Below are 24631 nucleotides of genomic sequence, written 5' to 3'. Positions count from 1 at the left end.
CTTTCTTTCTTTCTTTCTTTTCTTTCTTTCTTCTTTCTTTCTTTCTTTCTTTCTTTCTCTTTCTTTCTCTCTCTTTCTTTTTCTTCTTCTTCTTTTTTTTCTTTCTTTTTCTTTTTTTTTTTTTAAGAGACAAGGTCTTGCTCTGCCACCCAGGCTATAAGGCAGTGGCACAATCATGGTCACTGCAGCCTCAACCTCCTGGGCTCAAGCAATCCTCATGCCTCTGCCTCCCAAGTAACTGGGACTACAGGCACATGCCACCACACCCCGGTAATTAAAAAAAATGCTTTTTGTGTTGAGGTGGAGTCTTACTATGTTGCCCAGGCTGGTCTCACATTCCTGGTCTCAAGCTATCTTCCCAACTTTGCCTCTCAGAGTGCTGGGGCTATAGGCATGAGGCACCACACCTGGCCTGAAATATTTCTTCTACATGGAAAAGGACATTGGGAATAAATAATACATTAACATCTGTATACGTACCATGCAGAATTAACAAATGAGGACATTTTCTGCCTGTTTTCTCATAGATAAGTATTTCTAAAGCACAGGTTTTATATTTTTATAATGTCACTTTCTTGATTAAAAAGTTTTGGCCGGGCACGGTGGCTCACGCCTGTAATCCTAGCACTTTGGGAGGCTGAGGCGGGCGGATCACGAGGTCAGGAGATCGAGACCATCCTGGCTAACACGGTGAAACTCCGTCTCTATGAAAAATACAAAAACTTAGCCGGGCGTGGTGGCAGGCTCCTGTAGTCCCAGCTTCTCGGGAGGCTGAGGCAGGAGAGGCGTGAACCCAGGAGGCAGAGCTTGCAGTGAGCCGAGATCACGCCACTGCACTCCAGCCTGAGTGACAGAGCGAGACTCCATCTCAAAAAAAAAAAAAGTTTCAGTGACTCTAAATTGCACTAAACATAACTTCTAAACTCCTTAACCTGTCTTTCCGGAGTACCTGTGGAAGTATTTTGGTCAATAAGCATGTGGGCTCTAGAGTGTACCACCTACAAGCTTATGTAACCTATCAGCGACTTAACTTCTCTGAGCCTTAGTTTCTTGTCTGCAAAATGGGGATAATATTGTGGGACTGTTTGAGGATTAACTGAGATGTGCAAATTGTCTAGCAAGGTACTTGGACCAAGGCACAAGAAAAAGGCGGAAAAAGGTGGAGAGAGGAAGATTTGAAGGAAGTGGAGAAGAAAACAAGAGAAAAAGATCAATAGAGTTTGAGGAAAGAGCTGGACAAGAGGGAGAAAGATTAGAGGAGAGATGTCTAAATGGAGGTAAAGAAAATGGGAAGAAAAAAATGTCAAAGGAGGAGTTACCTTTCCAGGAGAAAAGAGACATTCTCAGGATGAAAGGGGACTGTGAAGTCTGGGATAATTTATTGGGGCTGCTGAGCCTGGGGTAGATGTGGGTGAGGGCTGTGGGAGCAGGGGTCCAATCCCAGGGCTGGAGCAGTTCCACTAAGGGGCAGTGTGGAGCCCTTGCTCTTTGGCTGTAAGTAATTCACCTTCTTCTCCCTGAGGGTGCTGGGGAAACAGCCTCGGTTGATGCCAAGTCACTTGGATAGATTCTGCTACTTGTTATTTGAAGGATAGGACAGGCATCGAGCTTTCTGGAGATTAATTTTTGATTTATTGGTGGTAACGATGATTTATTCTGATACACCCCCAGGGCAAAGAAAGGGCTGTAAATATTTTAAATGCTGTTAGTCGGTGACAAGAAACATTGCTGGTTGGGGAGTAGGGTAGGTGGGAATTTCCAATGCCTTTCCTAAATTACTTAAAGGCAAACTGTGAAGGCTTGCTAGCTTGTTTAAGACAGAGGCTGGGGGAGGGGGTGAGAAGCATATTAAATTATTATCTTATTAACTCAGACAACATCTTATGTTTTCTCTACAGAGTCCATTTGCTTTCCCTACAAACTGCATTGGATTGGATTTCGCAGGCTGCTGAGGCAATGCAAGGAGGCAGCTTTCAGACTCCTGGAGAGAGGAGGCTGCACGAGCATGATCAGGACATCCTATACTGGTTGTGTGACCTCAGGTGAGGCACCTTGACCCTGAATCTCAGTTTTCCTACCTGTAAAATAGGATGATAATTCTTGCTGGTGTGGCAGAGTAGAAACTAAGTCTGGGAGTGTTTGGTTTGATTACTAGAAGAAACAGGCCAGGCATGGTGGCTCACGCCTGTCATCCCAGCACTTTGGGAGGCTGAGGTGGGTGGATCACTTGAGGTCAGGAGTTCAAGACCAGCCTGGCCAACATGGCGAAATCCCATCTCTACTAAAAGTACAAAAACTAGCTGGGTGTGGTGGTGCACACCTGTAATCCCAAAGTAGGCTGAGGCAGGAGAATCACTTGAGCCTGGGAAGCAGAGATTGCAGTGAGCCGAGATGGCTCCACTGCATTCCAGCCTGGGTGATGAGGTGAGACTCGGTCGTAAAAAAAGAAAAAAGAAAAAGAAGGAGAAAAGGAAGAAGAAACAGCCCCATAGAGTAGGCTTTTTCAGTCTCCTCTCTCTGGGTCCTCATATCAGCCCTGATTGCCAGGAAGAAGAGAGGTGACAATTTCCTCTCGCATAATAAGGAAATTGTGGCTCAGCGATGATCTCCAGCTCACTTGGGGAGTGCGAGGAATGGCAGGAGCCAGTCGTGGGTGATGGGCAGCCCCAGGCTCTCTGGGAGCTCCTGTGGTCATCTGGCTTTATCCCTCCTCAACGAGCCGGGAGTAGGGGAGTGAGGCACTTGCCTCAGGCACACAAAATGTAAGGGGGTGCCACAAAACTCGGTAATCAAGATAAATAATATCTTAATATGATATTTTAAAAAATCAAAACCAGTGCAAAAAATCCATAATGAACAAAATATCTGATTTTTAAATAAAGATAAGATCAATCCTTATCTCATAATACAAGCTGTCTCTTCCACCTGAGCACAGAGGCAGGGATGCCCTGGGATGGAGGAAATACTGCGTGGGACTCCATACTGGGGTTTTGTTCATCTTGGCCTCTCAGTTCAGGGGGTGACTCCTTTTTTTCTCTGACCTCCAGCTTTCCCACCAGAGGCAGGAGAGCCAAGCAATTTGCCCTCAGGCTCTGGAGTAAAGTAAGGCTGGATGTTAATCCCTGCTCCATTACTTATTAGCTAGGGGACCTTTGGATAGTAGCTTGGAATAGTGGCTTAACATCCTGTAAACCTCAGTTTTCTTTCTTTCTTTCTTTCTTTCTTTCTTTCTTTCTTTCTTTCTTTCTTTCTTTCTTTCTTTCTTTCTTTCTTTCTTTTTCTTTCTTTCTTTCCTTCCTTCCCTCCCTCCCTCCCTCCCTCCTTTCTTTCTCTTTCTTTCTTTCTTTCTTTCTTTCTTTCTTTCTTTCTTTCTTTCTTTCCTTCCTTCCTTCCTTCCTTCCTTCCTTCCTTCCTTCCTTCCTTTCCTATTTGAGATGGAGTCTGGCTCTGTCACCCAGGCTGGAGTGCAGTGGCACAACCTCGGCTCACTGCAACCTCTGCCTCCCGGGTTCAAGTGATTCTCCTGCCTCAGCCTCCTGAGTAGCTGGGATTACAGGTGTGCACCACCATGCCTGGCTAGTTTTTTGTATTTTTAGCAGAGACAGGGTTTCACCATGTTGGCCAGGCTCGTCTCAAACTCCTGACCTCAGGTGATCCACCCGCCTTGGCCTCCCAAAGTGCTGGGATTACAGGCATGAGCCACCACGCTTGGCCTTAAACCTCAGTTTTCTAGTCTGTAAACCTCGATTTTCTAATCTATACCTGCCTGGCTGGGTTATTGTGAAGATTAAATGAGAAAATGTGCATATGGCACTTAACAGAGGACCTCCGCCATAATAAATGCTCAATAAACATTACTTACTGTTTTTACCTGTAAATTAGATATCATTGTCCTCAGTCCCAAAGTGAGACAAATTATATGCTAAAGAGATGTGATAATACCTAGAAGGAAGGTGAAAAAAGAAATCAAGTGCAGTGTCCCATTCCACTGCTGGAAGTCACCAGGAAGATACTACTAGCTACACATATCTCTGTCTCCTAAAAGAATTCTGGGCATAGTCTGGGTGTTTCAGCCAGGCCCCTCTCAAGAGAAGTTCAAGGTTGAACCCAACCTGCTGAACCACAGGGAGTCTCCTAATCCCAGCTACACATTCGCCAGAGCAGGTGCCACGAGCCCAGAGACAAGTCACTATGGGAAGGCGGATGTCAGGGCAGCTGAGCCCTGAGGGTCTTGATAATGAAAAGCTCCCCACCAATACTACCACTGGTCCTGCTTCCCTTTTTGAATTGGATGCTAAGGAGCCTAGAGCTAAATTTACAGCCCATCTTTAGCAGGCACGTAATACTTCACTTCATACATTTGGTGTGGAAACCTCCATCTACAATTCCTGCTGTTATTTTCCCTTTGTCCCATTTCTTCTTACTTGTTTTAATGTACTTGACGCTGCCTTAAATCCATTTTGGAACAAGGTGGGGAACAGATAAATACATCCTATCTGTATTTAAACAGCTTTCCATTGTATATGTATATATTCTTGTGTATCTCCTTTCTAAAAATTACTGCCTGCTGATGCCTGCAAATGGCTGTGTTTGCGTGTGCTAATTGTGTAACTGACTAGATTTAAAATTGAAAGCTTTGATGAGCACCCAGGAAGCAAGGAAACAGGGTGTTTTTATTTTCAGTATAAAAGGGAGGGTTGGGCCCAGGTGTCTGTCTTAGGAATAGTCAGTTTAAGGCAATGGTTCTCAACTGGGGCCAGTTTTCCCTCCCAGGGGACTTTTGGCAATCCTTGGAGGCATTTTGGTTATCACAACTTAGAGGGGAGGCATCTGGCATTGCTACTGGCATCTAGTAGGTAGAGGCTATGGATGCTGCTAAACATTCTACAACGCACAGGACAGGCCCCACAGCCAAGAGGCACCCGGGCTAAGACGTCAATAGTGATGAGGCTGAGAAACCCTGACTTCAAGATAGATGAGTTCTAGAAGGAAGAAGGAGCAGAGGCTTGCAGGTACCAAGGCTGCTCTGGAAACCCTCAGGGCAGCCTTCCTGAACCAGGCCAGGAAGAGGAAACCGCGGAGAGGGCCCCAGCTCCTCAGTTACCAGGAGAACCCAGAATCTCTTACTGGGCCATGGAGAAGCAAGAACAACTCAGGAATGAAACAGATTCCTCAGGTGTCCAGGAGGAGTTAGACTTTTGTTGTCTAGGAAGGGGGAGCCTTTCATCTGACACCAGACAGCTTTTATTTTTATTTTTTTATTATTTTCTAAGGCAGGGTCTCACTCTGTCATCCAGGCTAGAGTACAGTGGTGCAATGTAGGCTTACTGCAGCCTTGACCTCTGAGGACCACCTGCTACACTCAGTCCACCAATTCAAATGATCATCTCTCTGGGGCCCAAGGGATCCTCCTACCTCAGCCTCCTGAGTAGCTGAGAGCACAAGTGTGCACTGCCATGTATGGCTAATTTATTTATTTATTTTTGTAGAATTAAGGGTTTTCCTATGTTGCCCAGACTAGTCTTGAACTCCTGGGCTGAAGCGATTCTCCCGCCTTGGCTCCCCAGTGTGCTGGGATGAAGGTGTGAGCCACTGCACTTGACCTCAGCAGCAGATGTCTTCTAGTTGTCCCTGCACCTTCCTCTACTGGGATCTCTGCCTCAAGAAACTTCCAGCTTTGTTCAGCCCCAGCAGAGGATGAGAAGGCAAAGAAGACTGAAGAAGGGGCATTGATTTCCTGGCCCCTCTCCATAGGGCGGCCTCAGGTCAGCTGAATTCCTCCACTGAAGTCACAGCTCCTCTCAAGGGGTCCCTCTCCCTAATAATGTTTCCTTACAGGCTCTGGTAGTGACTTAATGTCGTCTTCTTTCATCCTTCTAGGTTAGGGATGGTCACAGCCCCCATTTGCCTAGTGCTGCCATATTATGCCATGTCTAATGGTTTCCCCATACCCTGCTGTGTTAGGGTTCTCCAGAGAAACAGAACCAACAGGAGGCAGATAGATAGACAGACAGATAGATAGATAGATTGATAGATAATTAGATAGATATGATACATTATTAGATAGATGATATAGATAGACATATAATTAGGTAGATAGATGATAGATACACAGATGGACAGATAGATTACACAGATATTAGGTAGATAGATGATAGAAAGATAAATAGATTACATGGATGATAAATAGATGATAGATTGATAGATGATATATAGATAGATAGATAGATAGATAGATAGATAGATAGATAGTGATATGGTTTGTCTGTGTCCCCACCCTAATCTCATCTTGAATTGTAGCTCCCATAATCCCCATATGTCATGGGAAGCACCCAGTGGGAAGTAATTGAATCATGGGAGTGGGTTTTTCTCAAGCTCTTCTTGTTATAGTTAATAAGTGTCATGAGATCTGATGGTTTATAAAGGGCAGTTCCTTGCACACACTCTCTTGCCTGCCACCACGTAAGATGTGCCTTTTCTCCTCCTTTGCCTTCCACCATGATTTGAGGCCTCTCCAGCCATGTGGTACTTGTAAGTCCATTAAATCTCTTTTTCTTTATAAATTACCCAGTGTCAGGTATTTCTTCATAGCCGTATGAAAATGGACTTAGATAGATAGACAGACAGATAGATATAGATAGATAGATAGATAGATAGATACAGATAAATCGATGATAGATAATATATATACAAATATTGGCTCACACAATTATGGGGGCCAAGAAGCTCCAGTGTCTGCCGTGTATAAGCTGGAGACCCAGGAAAGCCTGAAGTAGTGCGAAGGCCTGGGAAGTGGAGGGCCTGATGGTGTAGATTCCAGTCCAAGTGTGAAGACCTGAGAACCAGAAGTGCCAAGGGCAGTAGAAGATCAATGTCCCAGCTCAAGCTGTAAGGCAAAAATGACTTCAGCCTTCCTCCATGTTAGTATTCCGCTCAGACCCTCCGTGGATTGGATGGGCCCACCCACACGAGGGAAGACCATCTGCTACGCTCAGTCCACCAATTCAAATGCTAATTTCTCCTGGAAACAACCTCGTAGACACACCCAGAAATCATGCTTAACTAGATCGCTGGGCATCCCATGATCCAGTCAAACTGACACACAAAATTAACCATCACACCTGCCTATACCTCGTAAATAGTCCCTTTATTAAACTTTCCTCAAATTCTCCTAATTTGAGTGTGCCATCTGTTTCCTTCAGGGATCTTAGATGACACACATTCATTCATTTGTTTGTCAAATGTTCATTGAATGCCTCCTGGTGTTTAGACATTGTTTAGGTGTTTCAGCTACACAGATAAACAAAATAAACCTCCCTGCTCACTGTCCCCTCACATTCTAGACAGCACAGAGTAGCGCCTGAGTCTGCCTCGCTTCTGGTTGGACAGTATCACTGTACCTGCCCCAGCTCCGGGCCTGCAGAGTGTATGGCCTGAGTGAGGGCTGCTCTTAGGCCAGCTGGGCATCATTCAGAGTTGATGGGCCCAGGGCAGCAAGCAGCAGGCCATGGCCCTGACCTTCACGGCTCTACCACCAGCCAGCTCTGCACCCTTGAGCAAGCCACTTGGCCTCTTTGGTTTTCATTTTCCTTGTTTCCAAGGTGAGTAACTGCACTAGAAAACTGATTTACAGATTTCCTGTATTCGGAATGAGAATCTCCTGGTCTGAGTTGTGCCCAAATCTTGGGTTGGGGGCGGCAGAAGCAGGCATTCTGTGCCAGCTATATACATCCTAAACATTCCAGAAGGAGCCTTGGTAAGGGTGAGAGAAGGCTGAGATTTCCAGGTCCTGCTGTTGGCTGTCAGAGCTAGGGACCCTGCTTACCTTCTGGGGTACAGAGGTAGGGCAAGCTCCTCTGGGTCTTCTGAGGACCCCTGACTCCCTCACCCCTGCCATGCCAACCACTCCTTTCTCTCAGGGCTCTGTCTGTTCTTCTAGATCCAGGTACTGCAGGCCAGGAAACTGCTGGGGTGCAGGAAAGGCAGTCCCTGGTCCCCTAAGCAGACCCAGGGTGGCCTTGCTGGTGCCAGCTGGCAGGCCCAAGCAGCTTAGGCAAACATATGCACAAAGCTTTCTGGATGCTACCAGCCAGCAGGGCCTGCCAGAGGCAAATAGTCTCCCTTGCCTTGTGGCAGTGTTGCATCCAGCCATTTCAGACTTGCAGGCATCTCTTCTGCTCTGATAGACCATCAGGGCTGGACCCCAGCAACCTCATTTTAGAAAGCCAGTAGAGATTGAAGAATGGGTAACTAGGCCACCAGCAGTGACCAGTGATCCATGCTGGGAATGAGTAAGCAAACATTTGGTGAGTCCCCTGCCAACCACTCCTTTCATTATGCCAGGCACCTTCATAGACAGCATCTCACTTAACCCCACAACTCCTTGGTGAGGTGGGTAATCATACAGCCCTTTATGGATAAAGACACTGATCTTAGAGAGGAAAGCGACTTTCCCAAGGTCACACAGCCAGCAAATGGAAGAGCAAGGATTTGAACCCAGGACATTGGGCTCTAAACCCTGAGAGCTTCCCATTATACCATATGTATCTCACTGTGCAGAGACAACACTCTGCTCCGCAACCCCAGCTCCACCCTGCTGCAGGATCTGGTCCCTAACCTGACTCTTGGTCCCATTGGAAATGGCAAGATTAAAATGGGAGCTGCTGCTTTTCAGCATCTAATCTATTAGGACTCTGTAGGCTCTCAAGGGCCTTCTAGCCAGTCAGTTCAAGAGATGGGGGCCCCTTCAGGAGAGCAACACCCCTGAGGCCTGCTCCTTGACACATAGCCTTCTGGCTAGGGCCCACCCCATCTAATTCTGGGAAGGTAGATGGTCAGGTCCTGTGGGCATCTTCTCCTGACATCTTCTAGTGAAGAGAGAAGGACAACAGGGGCACTGGCCCAGGGTCTAAGCAATCTCCTATCAGCCTTGCCTCAGCCTGGGCTGTGGCTGCAGCAGGTGGATTTTGCTAACCCATCAATCAGGGACAAGACTACTTTCTCCTTTTGAGTCTGCAAGAGCCCAAAGGCTGAAAATGCTCTTTTCTTTCCATCTAACTTTTCTAGGCTAGGATGGAGGATACCCTCCTTCCTTTCTTCCCCTCTCTCTTCCTTTGTTCATATTTTATCTCTCATCCATATCTTAACCCCCACTCCCCAGTACAGACTTAGTTATCAACTTCCCTTTTGCTCCCAAGAACCCAGTGCATTCTTTATCATGGCCTTATCACCTGGTGTTATAATTGCAACTGATTGTCTGTCTCCTCCAGCCTCTGAGCTCATAGCTCTGCCCTGGCCCAATGCCTGGCAGAGTAAGGGTCCCATACAAAGGGCCATTGGGAGACCCCAGTGCCTCTGTTTGCTTCTGTCCACTGGTGTTATGAACTGACTGCTCTGTGCCTGGCTCTGGGCTTGGGACTAGAAGAGGAGGGAGGAACCAGAAGACTGGTCTCTGCCTTTGAGGCTTATGGACTACACATCAAGCCCCTCCTACTACCATCAGGAAGGACTTGTACAGTAATCTAAAAAATATTATTTAGCCTTGCAGAAGGAAGAGATCAGTGAGGACAGAAGTTGTTAGAGAAGGCTTTAAGGAAAAGGTGGAATCCTGAAGAATGTGGGAAGTTGGATCAGTGAAGAGGTGCAAAGGAGAGGGCGCAGTCAGGGCAGGGTAAATGGAAGAGACTGGTCTGGCCAGGTCAGGCTCAGCTCTGGGGAGAGGTGGGAGAGGATGTAAGGTAGGTTCCTGTTTAGTCCCTGCGTGTCAAGCACCTACTATGTGCGGCACACTAATTGAGGTGCCTCACATACAGGCTCTCACCTACTCCTGATAGGCCTATGGGAAAGGCAGAGCAGGTAGACAGCAGGGGATGTAGAAGCTCTGAGCGGTTCAGCTAACTGTTCAAGGTCAAAAGACAGAGGCATAAAGTCAAAATCTAAACCAAGGCCTTCTGGTTTTGTGGTACTGGACTGCCTTACTCCATTCAGGCTACTATAACAAGCTACCATAGACCTAGTGGCTTCTCAACCACAGAAATATATTTCTCACTCTTCTGCATGCTGGGAAGTCCAGGATGAAGGTGGTGCTGGATTTGACGTCTGGTGATGCCTGCTTCCTGGTTCACAGATGGCCATCTTCCTACTGTAACCTCACTTGGTGGAAGGGGTGAGGGACCTTCCCAGGGTCTCTTTCATAAGGGCACTAACCCTATCCATGAAGACTGTGCCCTCATGACCCAATCACCTGCCAAAGACCCCATCTCCTAATACACTCACATTGGGGGTTAGGATTTCTCTATTCGCTTTATGAGAGACATGAACATTCACTGTACAGTATGATGCTCAATGGATGATGGCAGTGGTAGAACAGGAGCTGGACATTCATGCATTCATTCAACAAGTATTTCTTGGACACCCAATAGCTGAGTGCTGGGGCTATGCCAGTGAGCAAGATAGGTACAGTGGTGCCTGTGTGGTGCCTGCAGTCTAGCAAGGAGGAGGACTACAGATTTCAAGAATTATAAAAATAGTTATATGGATGTTATTTAAATATGTATTTTTTGTAAACATAAACTTTGTTTTAAAAATAAGACACATAGGCTGGGAGTGGTGGCTCAAGCCTGTAATCCCAGCACTTTGGGAGGCCGAGACAGGCGGATCATGAGGTCAGGAGATCGAGACCATCCTGGCTAACATGGTGAAACCCCGTCTCTACTAAAAAATACAAAACACTAGCCAGGTGTGGTGGCGGGAGCCTATAGTCCCAGCTACTCGGGAGGCCGAGGCAGGAGAATGGCGTAAACCCGGGAGGCGGAGCTTGCAGTGAGCTGAGATCCGGCCACTGCGCTCCAGCCTGGGTGACAGAGCGAGACTCCGTCTCAAAAAAAAAAAAAAAAGAAAAAAAAAAGAAGACACATATACATAACTTTGAACAAAAAGCGCAGGGTTCTATGAGAGCAAGTAACATGTACCAGTGGGTTCAGAGTTCTCTATAGAAGGTACTTAAGGACGATCCTTGGAGAGGGCTAGGGATCTTTTCTTAAAGCTTTGTTGCATAGCAAGCACTTTGTTCGCATATACAGTGGTGTGCTGGTAAATATTGAGCAACCTGCTGGGGGACGGGGAGAATGATTTGTGCTGTGTGCCAATTTCCTTAGTGTAGAGGCTCCCTCCATAGCCAATTTCATGCTACCAATGTGAAATCTGAAAGCTGCATTGAGAACAGATGCACACCATCAGCTCTTGTGAGCCAGCTCTGGCACACCACTGAATTATGCTTACTGGGGTGGGAGGTTTTGAAGGGATTGATGGAGATTATGGGGCTCTAAAGCACCTCAGAGCTTCTCCTTAGTGCTGCCTCTGGGCTATCCTACTCCGGAGACACACAGAGGATTGAGTCTTGCCTCCTCCCTGGGCCATGTTTGGGGACTGTGCTGTGGGTCACCTGCTGACCCCTGCAGATGAGCACAGAGTCCCAGCCTTGGTACTCTCCGAACCCCGTGCTCCCGATCAGGCTGTCAGATCTGGTGAGGTTCCTTCCAGGCCCCCGTACTGTGCACACACGGCACAGTGCCTCTCACGCATCTTCATAACACTCTGCAGCAGGTGGCCAGGGTGAGTGAGATGTCCCCGCAGACAGCATTTGCGACATTGCCAATGTTTGTGGTATGTGGGGTTGATTGGACAGGCAATTGCCTCATAAAGAAAAGAGAATTGGTCTTAGAGCCAAGAACTTGAATTTGAATCCCAGTTCTGCTGCTTATGGCTGTGGAACTACAGATAAGGCAGGTCACTATTCTAAGCTTCATTCTCCTCCTGTGGGAATTGAGGAAATGGGTGATATTAACCCCTGGGCATTGTGGAGGGCAGAATGAGATGCATCTATGAAGGCATCTGCTTGGTGCTGTATGTAGAGCTTGAGTCCTGGGCCTTTGTGTTTAGTTAACTGTCATCCATGGTGACATTTACATCCCACCGAGTCACAGAGTCACAGAATCTGGGCATTGGGGTGGGCTGAAGCGGTTGTAGATTTCTCCTTCACACCCTGTTAAGAACTTTTGTTACAGTATCCGTGATGATGGCCACCTTGTCCGTGCTTGATTAAGTCTAGAGGTTGAAGCTGGCTACATCTTGGAGACCCAGACAGTGCTCAGGGTTAGAAAGTTCTTCTTTCGCTGACTTGAAAGCTTCCTCCTCTGTGTCCATCAGCAGGCCTTCCCCTGCATACTCACATACACTCTGACACACGTCAGTAGGAGCATAAATATTTATGACATGTAGCTAATGCAGTCGGCTTATAGGATTCCTGGAGCTTCAGATGGGAGCTTTTTGCACAAGAAGCCCTTTATCTGGGGAGGGGTTCTGGATGGGGAGGTGGCAGATGCAGGCTCAGAGATGCTCCTCTTGGCTTCTCGGAGTGTTCTGGAAGCCTGCCCTTCACTGCAGCAGCCCGAGTGTCTAAATTTGCAAGGAAGGTTAGCTGGCAGCTGCCACTGTGGGCTCTGAGCACTGAGAATCAGCCAGCCTTCGGAAGCTTTCACTCAAGAAGACCCTCCCAGGCTCTGCAGGACCAGGCCTCAGGAGGATGGATCCCCGGTCAGAGGGTCTAAAGTACTTTTTACACTCATCCCTACTGGCTTCCAGATTTCCTCCAGAGCTGAGTGCAGGGAGGAAGTCTTATATGACTGCCTGTAACCTTCAAAAGGGCCCCTGGTAAAGTCACCCCAGCACATAGCCCACACATCAGGAACTGTAAATATTGCAAAGACTTCAAATAGTGTAGCTCAGGGCTCATACACACATAGGGTCAGTTCCTTCCGTGGCTGGCTGGTCAGTGCCCCCCATGTGGCTGTATGTCTAGCATCCTAACAGATGGTCTATCATCCTCTAGACTTGGGAATGCGGCTGGGGGTGAGGAGTGGCGGGCAAAGGAGTGAAAGAGCAGGACTCCCTGGAGAACAGTCAGGCTTGGGCATGAGGGTGCACCTGTTCAGTGCGCTCTTTTCTGGGGAGCACCAGCAGGGCAGAGCTTGGGCTAACCTGACCGTTGAAGCCTGTGCCCAGCCTGAACTGGAGAGGAGAGTGCTCCCTGGAAGGGAGGAGAATGATTTCTAGCTGGACTCTTGGTGAGGCAGGATTTAGTCACCCCAGAACTCCACTTCCAGTCCTCTCTAAACCTGCATGCTGAACTGCCACCTCTCCCTTCAGGGTATTACACTCTGTACATCTATTTTTACCAGGATCTAAACTCAATCCTTTTGCACCTTTGATAAAACCAGTCTCCTTTCTCTCACCTTGGACAGCTCCTCAGCTGAGAAAAGGCAGAGACTATCCAGGCTGAAAAAGACCAGTTGTATGAGCTGGACTGGGAGCCCCAGGCTCTCATTCACTATTAAACCTGAGCCGGAGAACCATCTCCTCCAGAAAGTCCCTCATCCCCCCACCCACAAAACCAGTGCAATTCCCCCACCCTCTCTTATCCTAGCACCGTGACCAGCTGCCAATTGATCACTGCTAACAACATTGCATTGATTTTGTTCATGTGACTGTTTTCTCCAAAAGCCTGTAAGCTCCTTAAAAGCAGCATCTGCACACTGTTTGTCTGTCTTCATACTCAGAGTGCCGCCAGGGTTCAACACATAACTATTCATAAATATGTGGTGAAAGTTCCCCTGAACTTGTAAAGTTCACAAAGGAAAATTTAAGCCTCAGTATACACATATTCATGGTTAAGGTAGGGGTGGGATGAAAGTGCGGCGAGAGAGAAGAGACCTGACTACATTTTACAATTTCCAGGGGCTGGAAAATGGAGCCGAGGAACTGGGGCTGCAATGATTGAAGAAGGTGTGGGGTTCTGAACTCCTGGGCACATGGCCAGCTACAGGCTGCCCCCTCTGCCTGTGTGTTATTTCCACAGCAGGAGAGGACCATGGTCTTGTGGCATAGAAAGCAACTAGACCTCCAGAGACCCAGAACCAAGTGCTATTATCAGCTGGGTGACTAGTAAAGGCAGCAGTGATGTTTTTCTGTTGAGTGTCCTTCCATCACCTGGAAACTCGAGATGTCTCTCTGGGGTTCCCACTCTGCCCTTAGCACTGAGCCACCACAGAGATGAGCAAAATCCAGGCCCCTACCTTCTAGGAGCTCCCGGTGTAGCTGGGGTGAGACTCCTAGTGCTCTGATGGGAAATTTGCCAGGATATAATTACAGAATGCATTGTGTGGTGTGATCGTGAGTGTTCTGGGAGGTCAGGGAAGACAGGAATGACTCTTTACCAAAGGCAGATGGCATTCTTGGTGATATAAAGAAGTACAACACAATTCTAATGGTAGATGTAGAGAAGCAACCAAGGCACAGAGCAGCAAAAACAGAAAAGAAGAAAGGAAGGAAGAAAAAGGAAAAAAGGCAAGAAGCAGTAAGAAAGAAAAGAAAAAATAAGAAAAAGAAGGAAGGAAGGAAGGAAGGAAGGAAGGAAAGAAAGAAAGAAAGAAAGAAAGAAAGAAAGAAAGAAAGAGAAAGAAAGAAAGAAAGAGAAAGAAAGAAAGAAAGAGAAAGAAAGAAGGAAAGAAAGAAAGAAAGAAAGAAAGAAAGAAAGAAAGAAAGAAAGAAAGAAAGAAAGAAAGAAAGAAAGAAAGGGAAAGAAAGAGAAAGAAGGAAGCAAGGGAGGGAGGGAAAGAGGGAGGGAGGGAAGGAAAATTCCACAAGCTACATGTTGACAACAGGGAGAGGCCACCGCTATGGGCTTGAGAGAAGGAGTCAGAAGCTTGAATGAGCCTTGAAGAAAAGAAAGTATTTAATTAGGGAGAGAAGTGCAGAAGCAGCAGGGCAGATCCAAAGATATGTGATTCACTGAAGGAAGAGATGGGAATGTGGGGGCTTGGTCAGTGCCTAGAGACTTGCTGCCCTGTCAATGAATTTTTTGAAGAGTTTGAAGTTAATACATGCACAACATAAAGAATTAAAACAGTGTAAAAATAATATTGATTGAAAATCTAAGCTCCCTCCCAGCCTGACTCTTGGCCCACAGTTCCCTTTTCATGTTAAATTGGTACCTGTCTCATGGGTTAACTTTCCAGATATTTCTAGGGATATAAAAGCTTATATTTTAATGCAAATGGCCACATACTACACACAGTGTTCTATATCTTGTTGGTTTTTTTTTTTTTTTAAGAGATGGAGTCTCGCTATGTTGCTCAGACTGTAGTGCAGTGGCTATTCACAAGTGTAATCATAGGACACTGTGGCCTCAAACACTTGGCCTCAAGCAATCCTCCCATCTTGGCCTCCCTAGTAGCTTGGACTATAGGTATGTGCCACAACACCCAGCTTGTTGATCTTTTCCTTATTGATTGGTAAGAGCTTTTATTTATTAAAGTAACCTTTTGTTCATAATGTTGCAAATATTTTCTCACTCTGTCATTCATGCTTTTACTTTTTTATGGTGGTTTTTGCTACCATAGTAGAAATGTGTGATCTGAGCTTATCAGTTTTTTCTTATATGACTTCACGGTTTGAACCATACTTAGATTGTGGACACTAGATTATAAAAATATGCTCCCAGATTTTCTTTCAGTACTTATATAGGTTTAATTTTATTTTAAAATATTTGATTAGTGAGCTAGTACTAGTTTTCTTTTGACTTTTGCTTTTAAAATTTTTTATTTAATCCTAAATTTATTTTAATTATTATGGATACATAGTAGTTGTACATATTTAGAAGTAGTTTCAATTTTAGGAATGACTCTACTTTTTTAAGTTACAACGTATCTTGGATTTCATCCTTACCATTTTATGAAAGTCATCTCATTCTCTTCACTGTGTTAATAGTTACTGTATCACATGGACTTACTATAATTTATTAAATGTGGTGACTCGTGACTATAATCTCAGCATTTAGGGAGGATCACTTGAGGCTAAGAATTTGAGGTCAGCCTAGGCAACATTAAGACCCCCATCTCTAAAAAAAATAAAAAATAAATTAAACAGGAGTGGTGGCACATGCCTGTAGTCCCAGCTACTCAGGAGACTGAGGCAGGAGGATCACCTGAGCCCAGGAGTTTTTTAGTGAGTTATGATCGTGCCACCGTGCTCCAACCTGAGCAACAGAGTGAGACCCCACCTGTTAAAAAAAAAAAAAAAAAAAAGAGAGAGAGAGAGAGAATAGGGCTGGAAACATCACACTATCTGACTACACTACAAATGTAAAATGCACTACAAAGCAATAGCAATCAAAACAGCATGGTACTTTGTGGCAGAAAAACAGACACACCAAACAACAGAACAGAATAGAGAGACCAAGAATAAATCTATGCTCTTACAGCCAACTGATTTTCAACAAAGGCATCAAGAACACACATTGGGCCAAGGCCAATCTCTCCAACAAAGGGTACTGGGAAAACTGGATATTCATATGCAGAAAAATGAAACCAGACTCCCTATCTCTCACCACATCCAAAAATCAAATAGAGATGGATTAAAAATCAATGTAAGGCCCAAAACTATGAAACTACTAGAAGAAAATAGGGGAACCCCTTCATGACATTGGTCTGGGCGAGGATTTTTTGAATAAGACCAAAAAAGCACAGGCAACAAAAGCAAAAACAGGCAAATAGAAATCCATTAAACTAACAAGCTTCTGCACCACAAAGGAAATGATCAGCAGAGTGAAGTGACAACCTACAGAATGGGAGAGAATATTCCCACATTTCGCATCTGACGGGGTTAATATCCAGGACACATACGGAACTCAAAGAATTGTAAGTCTTAAACAATGGCTTTAAACAAATGGCTTGCAAATTTTTTGAAAATTTAACCATCAGGTCTGGTGAGCCCGTACAAGCCAGCTCCAGGACACCACTGGGAGGGTCCCTGTTTTGGAAGTTGGACTCTGTCCTCCTCCTGGAGCCTTCAGAGAGAGCAAGCGAGGCTGCTCTGTTCTGAAGGCTCTGTGCCCCTGAGGCCTTTGACTCCTTTACCCGCGTTCCTCCCGGTGAAGCCTGGCCCCACTCTCCCAACACAAGTGTTCTGCTGCCCCCTAATGGCAGCTTCTGCCATCTGCGGCTGCCCTGGAGCTAGAGCCACCGCAGAGCCCACCAGCTCCGCGCCAGGATCGGAGACCCCTGAGCAGGTGAAACAATCTTCCCCTTCTACTCCAGACTTTTGGAACCCAAGAAGGGCCAGGTCAGAGTACCCAGGACCTCAAGCCCAGCTGCCCCTTGTCCATCTCAGAATCGTGGGTTCCCACTGCCCTCTGCAGTGCCTGCGGCGTAGTGATGAGCCTGGTACTGTGGCGCCACCTAGTGCCTCTGCCGGGTCAGTGGCACCTGCACCTGCACTGCCAGCCACTCCTGAGAATTCCGACTCAAGAACTGTAGTTTGTTGTGTGTTGTTTTTGCTTTGGGGCTCAGTGGGAAACTCTCACCAGTCACCTGCATTAGAGCTTGGGGCTTCCTGTCACTTTAGAGCAGGTAAGAAGAGGAGGGAAAGAGAAGACCTCAGCAGCACAGCACCAAACCTTCCTCCACTTGGTGGGGCCTTCTCACCGCGAATAGTGAATCGTCCAACTAACAACTAAAAGCTCCAGCTAGGAGGACCCTGGAGCTCCCCCGAGCCCGTGGCCTTCAAACGGTACTGACCAAGCCCATCAGTAAGCAGTGCATTTTACAACGCAACAGCCCAGGACACCTCTGCGTTGAAAAGGCTCCGGAAGCGTATTTTGACACTTCCATTATTTTCGCTTCTTTCTTAAAAGAAAGAAAGAAACTTGCCACAACTTAATGACTAGAATTTACAGTTCATTAATGGGTCACCACCTACAGTTTGCAAAACAATAATCTAGCACTCAGTTCACTGAGAAGAAACAGAGGACAAAGAAAGAACAAATTTGCCCGATAGCAAATTAGGGGCAGATTCAGATCTAGGATCTAGAATCCAGGTCTCTGATGCCCAGTCTCATCACTTCAAGGCCTCCTCTGGGCTCTGTGCCAAGTTCCTTTTGCACTGAAGCACAGAGCTCTGTCTCTCTCTGTGGCCCAGATCTATATAGGGCAGACTGTCAGGATCTGACTGCAGGCCCCTCTGTGCCCTGGAAGTAAGGGGTTGTCAATTACTGTTTCTCTTATAATGAACTTCTCCTGTTCCAGCACAAGGCGGCAGCAAAGAGAAGCAAACGGCCTTCATAGTTGGGAGGAAACAGGAGAAAGTAAGCTCTAGACAGTTCCGGTAACCTAATAAATAAACAAGTAACGTTAGCATTTTGCTTGAGATCAAAAGCCAAAGTGCAGTATTTTGTCAAAGACCTTTGAAACTTAATTTTAAAAGTTAAGGAGGGCCAGGCGTGGTGGCTCACACCTGTAATCCTAGCACTTTGGGAGGCCGAGGCAGGTGGATTCCTTACGTCCAGGAGTTTAAGACTAGCCTGACAACATAGTGAGATCTTGTCTCTACAAATAAAAAACAAAAAATTAGCTGGGTGTGGTGGTGCACATCTGTGGTCCCAGCTACTTAAGAGGCTGAGGCACGAGGATCCCTTGAGCCCAGGAAGTCGAGGCTACAGTGGGCTGTATTCACACCACTGCACTCCAGCCTGGGGGACAGAGCAAGACCCTGTCTCAAAATAAATAAAGGCTAAAGGGTGTTGGGGATACTCTAGTCTAAACAATACCTGATGCACTGTTTGTTGCATGAGTGTTAATTGATAAAAATATAAATCCATATAATCTTCCTAGAAAGTATATGCATTTTATTTTAAATTTTTTTAATGTTCAAACCCACTGATCCAGAAATTCCACTAAAAGGAATACATAAAGTGCTGATTTTATACATACAAAATTGGTCACCACCACATTTTATATTTTTTGACAGAAAGAGCTAAATAACATCAACATGGAATTAGTTTTAAATCTTGTGTATGCCAAAACCAAAAATGTAATACTATGCAGCCAGTAGGTAGGATGATGTAGAATGTGAAAAGCAGTTTACAAAATACTGTATGTAGTATGCTCCCATTTGTGTAAAGTGCCCAGGGATTCTGTAGGTACTGGGGTGAAGGTGGGGTGCCTCTCTGAAGAATGGAGTCATCATTCAGAATCACCTGGGGAGATTTTATAAACCACCGTCTTCCCCAATCACTCACCCCAGGAAAGTGTGATATGCCCCTTTGGGAGATATGGTTACATTTGAGAATCATTTCAGGAACGGAAAAGGATAGAGAACTGCTGGAGGTGTACACATATCCATTTGTGTGTATATGCGTGTGAGATGACAGTGGGATGCTCACCAGAATGACAGCATCGGTCTTCTCTGAGTGGTGAGATTTTCAAGCGTTTTTCAAGATTTCAATAATAATAATAATAATACTTATAATAATCATGATAAAATAGTTTGTTTAATCATCTACCTGTTGAAGGACATCTGGGCTATTTTGAATTTTCACCTATTACAAATAAAGCTGCCATGAACACTTGTGTACAGGTTTTGGTGTGAACGTGAGTTTTTATTTCTCAGACAAATGCCCAAGAGTGCAATTAAGGCTTGTTTTATGGCCTAGCATATGGCCTATCCCAGATCTTCCGTGTGCACTTGAGAAGGATGTATATTCTGTTGTTAGATAGAGCGTTTCATAGATGGCTGTCGGGTCCAGTTGGTTTATAGTGTTGTTACAGTTTTCTACTTCCTTGTTGATCTTCTGTCCAGCGGTTCTGTCTATTTTTGAAAGTGGGATGTTGAAGTCTCCAACTATTACTGTTGAATTGTCTGTTTAATTTCTGTCAGGTTTTGCTTCATGTATTTTGGTGCTGTGATATTAGGTGCATATATGTTTATAATTGTTACATCTTTCTGATGAATTTAATTTTTGTCATTATAAAATGCCCCTGTTTGTCTCTAGGAACGTTTTTTATTTTGAAGTGTGTTTTGTTTTGTATCAGTCAGTATAGCTGCCCCAGCTTTCTTGTGGTTGCTGTTTGCATAATATATATTTTTTCTACTTTCTATTTGTATCTTTAAATAAAAAGCATATCAGATAATCTCTGTCTCTAGGAACAGGAAAAGATTTCATGATGAAGACGCCAAAAGCAATTGCAACAAAAGCAAAAATTGACAAATGGGATCTAATTAAACTAAAGTATTTCAGCGCAGCAAAAGAAACTATCAACAGACTAAACAGACAATCTACAGAATGGGAGAACATTTTTGCACACTATGCACCAAAGATCTAATATCCAGCATCTACAAGGAACTTAAATTTGACCTTTGTCTAATATCCAGCATCTATATATAAGTTCCTTATAGATGCTCTCATTGTGTAAAGGGATTCTCTAGGTCATGCACATGTACCCTGAACTTAAAATAAAAGTTTAAAAAAAAAAAAAGCAAGTCTACTGTAGACAGCATATAGAGTTAGATGATGTGTTTTTTTCCCAGTCAGATAATCTGTCTTTTGATTGAATTGTTTAATCTATTCATACGTATTGATATGGTTGGATTTACATCTGCCATTTTACTTTTTGTTTTCTATGTCTCATGTCTTTTCTGTTGCCCCATTACAAAGTGGGTAAAACATGAACAGACACTTTTCAAAAGAAGACATACATGCGGCCAACAAGCATATGAAAAAAAGCTCAACATCCTTGATCATTAGAGAAATGTAAGTCGAAGCCACAATGAGATACCATCTCATACCAGTCAGAATGGATGTATTACAAAGTTGCCGACAAGGTTGCAGAGAAAAAGCAATGCTTATACCAAGTTTGTCCAGCCTGCGACCCCCAAGCCACATACAGCCCAGGATGGCTTTGAATGTGGCCCTACGCAAATTTATAAGCTTTCTTAAAACATGAGATTTTTGTTTTGCAATTTTTTTTTAGCTCATGAGCTACTGTTAGTGTTTTTTGTTGTTTTTTCTTTGTTTGTTTGTTTGTTTTGTTTTGACTCACTCTGTCACCAGGCTGGAGTGCAGTGCACAATTTTGGCTCACTGCAACCTCCGCCTCCTGGGTTCAAGCAATTCTCCTGCCTCAGCCTCCCGAGTAGCTGGGACTACAAGCGCGTGCCACCACGCCTGGCTAATTTTTTGTATTTTTAGTAGAGACAGGGTTTCACCATATTAGCCAGGATGATCTCGATCTCCTGACCCCGTGATCTGCCCGCCTCAGCCTCCCAAAGTGCTGGGATTACAGGCGTGAGCCATCGTGCCCAACTAGTGTTTAGTGTTCTTTATGTGTGGGCCAAGACAATTCTTCTTCCAATGTGGCCCAGGGAAGCCAAAAGATTGGACACCCCTGGCTTATACACTGTTGGTAGGAGTTTAAATTAGTTCAGTCATTGTGGAAAACAGTGTGGCTATTCCTCAAACACAACTACCATTTGACCCAGCAATCCCATTATTGGGTTCTTACCCAAAGATATATAAATCATTCTGCCATAAAGTCACATGCATGTGAATGTTCATTGCAGCACTGTTCACAATAGCAAAGACAAGGAAACAACATAAATGCCCATCAATGGTAGACAGGATAAAGAAAACGTTGCACATATACAGCATGGAATACCATGCAGCCATAAAGAGAATGAGATCATGTCCTTTGCAGGAACATGGATGGAGCTGGAAGTCATTGCCCTTAGCAAACTAAGGCAGAAACAGAAAACCAAACACCACATGTTCTCACTTTTAAGTGAGAACTAAATGATGAGAACACATGGATACATAGAGGGGAATAACACACACTGGGGCCTATGTGCGAGTGGAGGGTGTGAGGAGGAAGTGGATCAGGAAAAATAACTAATAGGTACTAGGCTTAATACCTGGATGATGAAATAATCTGCACAACAGACCTCCATGATACAAATTTACCTTTATAACAAACCTGCACATGTACCCTTGAACTTAAAAGTTAAAAATAAGCATGTCTTCTGTAAACAGCGTATATAGTTAGATCATGTTTCTTTTCCCAGTTGGATAACCTGCCTTTTGATTGAATTGTTTAATCTGTTCATATTTATTGATATGGTTGGATCTACATCTGCCATTTTACTTTTTGTTTTCTATGTCTTGTGTCTTTCTTGTTCCTCATTCACTACTTTCTTTTGCACTAAGTGCATCTTTCTGATGTAGCATTTTAATTTCTTTTCTTTTTTTTAGGAGCCACAAGCCAAGGAAATATTTTAATTTATTAATAATTTTCACTGTATTTTGAGCTATTGTTTTAGTGGTTATTCTAGGATTTGCCATACACTTTTTTTTTTTTTTTTTTTTTTTTTTTTGAGACAGAGTCTCACTGTGTCGCCCAGGCTGGAGTGCAGTGGCATGATCATGGCTCACTGCAGCCTTGAACTCCTGGGCTCGAGCAATCACCCTGCCTCAGCCTCCCAAGTTGTTGGGACTACAGGTCCCAGCTACTTGGCCACCACATTTAGATAATTTTTAAGTTTTTTTTAGAAGTAGGGGTCTTACTATGTTGCCCAGGCTGGTCTCAAACTCCTGGGTTCAAGTGATCCGCCTACCTTGGCTTCCCAAAGTGCTAGAATTACAGGTGTGAGTCACAGCACCTGGCTGAGGAGCTTTTTAAACATTCAGATTTCTGGACTCCACCCTAGACCTACAGAATCAGACTCTATATATATTTAAAGCGCCTGGGTGATTCTGATGATTGGCAAGCTTGGGAATCTCTTTTCTAGAAGGTGAAGAAACAGGCTGAGATGTAGCACCAGCCGTACTCCCAGGGGATAACCAGCCTGTGCCCAGAGCCCTGACCTTCCAGCTCCCAACCCATACTCTTCCCTGCAGCCCTGCTGCTTCCCCATGTGACTGCCCTATGACCTCTCTGTCGGTGTCCTGCTTTTGGCTCTTGCCAGCTTCTCAGAAAGGGAAAATGGATTAGGAGGGGAATCGAATACCTTGTAGATTATTGTGCCTTCATGGAGATTTGAGGGGAAATTGGAGACCTTGTACAACCTTGGCCATGATGACCAACAAGGACCTGGATGAGTCATTCCAAGAAGGGCTTACTCCCCTTTGTTACCTATGAGGAGCTAATATAAACTAAAGAATAATCCACACACTCATTCATCATTTATTAAGCGTCTAGTATATGCCAGGAGTTAGGGCAGGCACTATAAATAAAAAGATGAATGAGATGCAATTCCTGTTCTCAGGATGCTTATGAAGAACAATGAAGGAAAGAATGCATGGAAAATATTTAACCTACTCAAAAGGTTTTGTAAACAGATTTTTTTAATGATAACTTATGTGGTAGCAACATCTAATTAAACCTGAAAATATTTGGTGGGAAAACCTGAGCTGAACTGACATAAGTTAAGGAAATGAATTATAGCTTTATTCATCTCACTTCATGTGAATATTCATACATTTTACTGCATACATATTAATGTGTTTGATTTACAAAGTTATGCCTCAGACCTCACTAGAGTTGTGACATAATGTATAGTATCTGAACCAAATAATCTGTCTAAAATCTGAAAAATTATGAATTGCAAAACACATCTGGCTCAAGGATTTCAGATAAGGAATTGTGTATCTGTATTTTTTAAGTTCCCTTTGGTTCAGGAGGAATTCCAGAGCTTTGAAGTTCATGGCCATGGTATAAGGCAAAACTTCCAGAAAGAGCCTCTGAATGACCACTGAGACACACATGTAAGAGCTTCAGCATTTCTGTGTGCATCCGTCAGGCTACAGACCTTTATCTTCTATTGCTACAGAGCACTGGACTAAACTTGGCTGGTGAATCTTCTACAGCATCATGCCATAACCTTGGATATGGTCTCACCAACTTTGGCAAAGGGCCAAAGAAACAACTGGGACTGTACTGACCCCACAAAGCCAGGGCGGACCCCTCGGCTGGTGCTGGGCAGTGACTCTGAGCCTCTATCCAGCAGTCAGTGCCCTGTCAGGTTGGGGTCTGACAGGACGGAACAATTTCCCCAGCAGCTATGTGCAACTCAGCAATGGGAAATCCAGGCATGAAGACATGGAGAGTCCAGGCTGAGAGGTAGGCAGCAAGGTGCAACCCCAGACAGGGAGCTCAGGACAGGGCTTCGGTCCCAGAGGAGGGGACAGGCAAGGGCAAACAAGGACTCAGTCTGAGAAGCTGCCAAGGCAAGAGCTCAGTCAGTGGGGACAGTACAGACAACCAGTTACCTGCCTGATTAAAGCAGGGAGTAGACCTCAGGAATGAGGCTGGGCTTTCTCAGCATCAAGGCTGCCTGGATCTGAGTTGCACTCTAGAGAGCTAAGTCTTTCCCTACTAAGGTCTAGTTCGACCCCTGAGACTGAACATGGACCAGATTCAAGGAAGTTTCCCTCTGCAAGCAGGGCCTGGCACCAGAGACCAAAGTTCCACAGAGAAGAGAGATTAGGAATCCCTCCAGTCCTAGATACCATAGTGACTTGATTGGGTCCCTGTGCAGTAGACAATGACCTTCCCCACAGAGAGGTTTGACCCTTGCCCAGATGCTGGAAGGTAACCCCTAAGCCCACGGAATATCCTGCCTGATAAGGGTGTGTTTGTTTACCTGCGGGTCTATGGCCATGCCGGGTAGTTTGAATGCTAACAATGCAGTATATGGAGTTGGGGGCAGGAAGAAGGTGTTAAACCACCCAGTATCAGTTTGGTTTC

Source organism: Rhinopithecus bieti, unplaced genomic scaffold, assembly GCF_001698545.2.
Source record: "Rhinopithecus bieti isolate Rb0 unplaced genomic scaffold, ASM169854v2 scaffold_12049, whole genome shotgun sequence".
Taxonomy (NCBI): Eukaryota; Metazoa; Chordata; class Mammalia; order Primates; family Cercopithecidae; genus Rhinopithecus; species Rhinopithecus bieti.
This window is presented reverse-complemented; position numbering follows the sequence as displayed.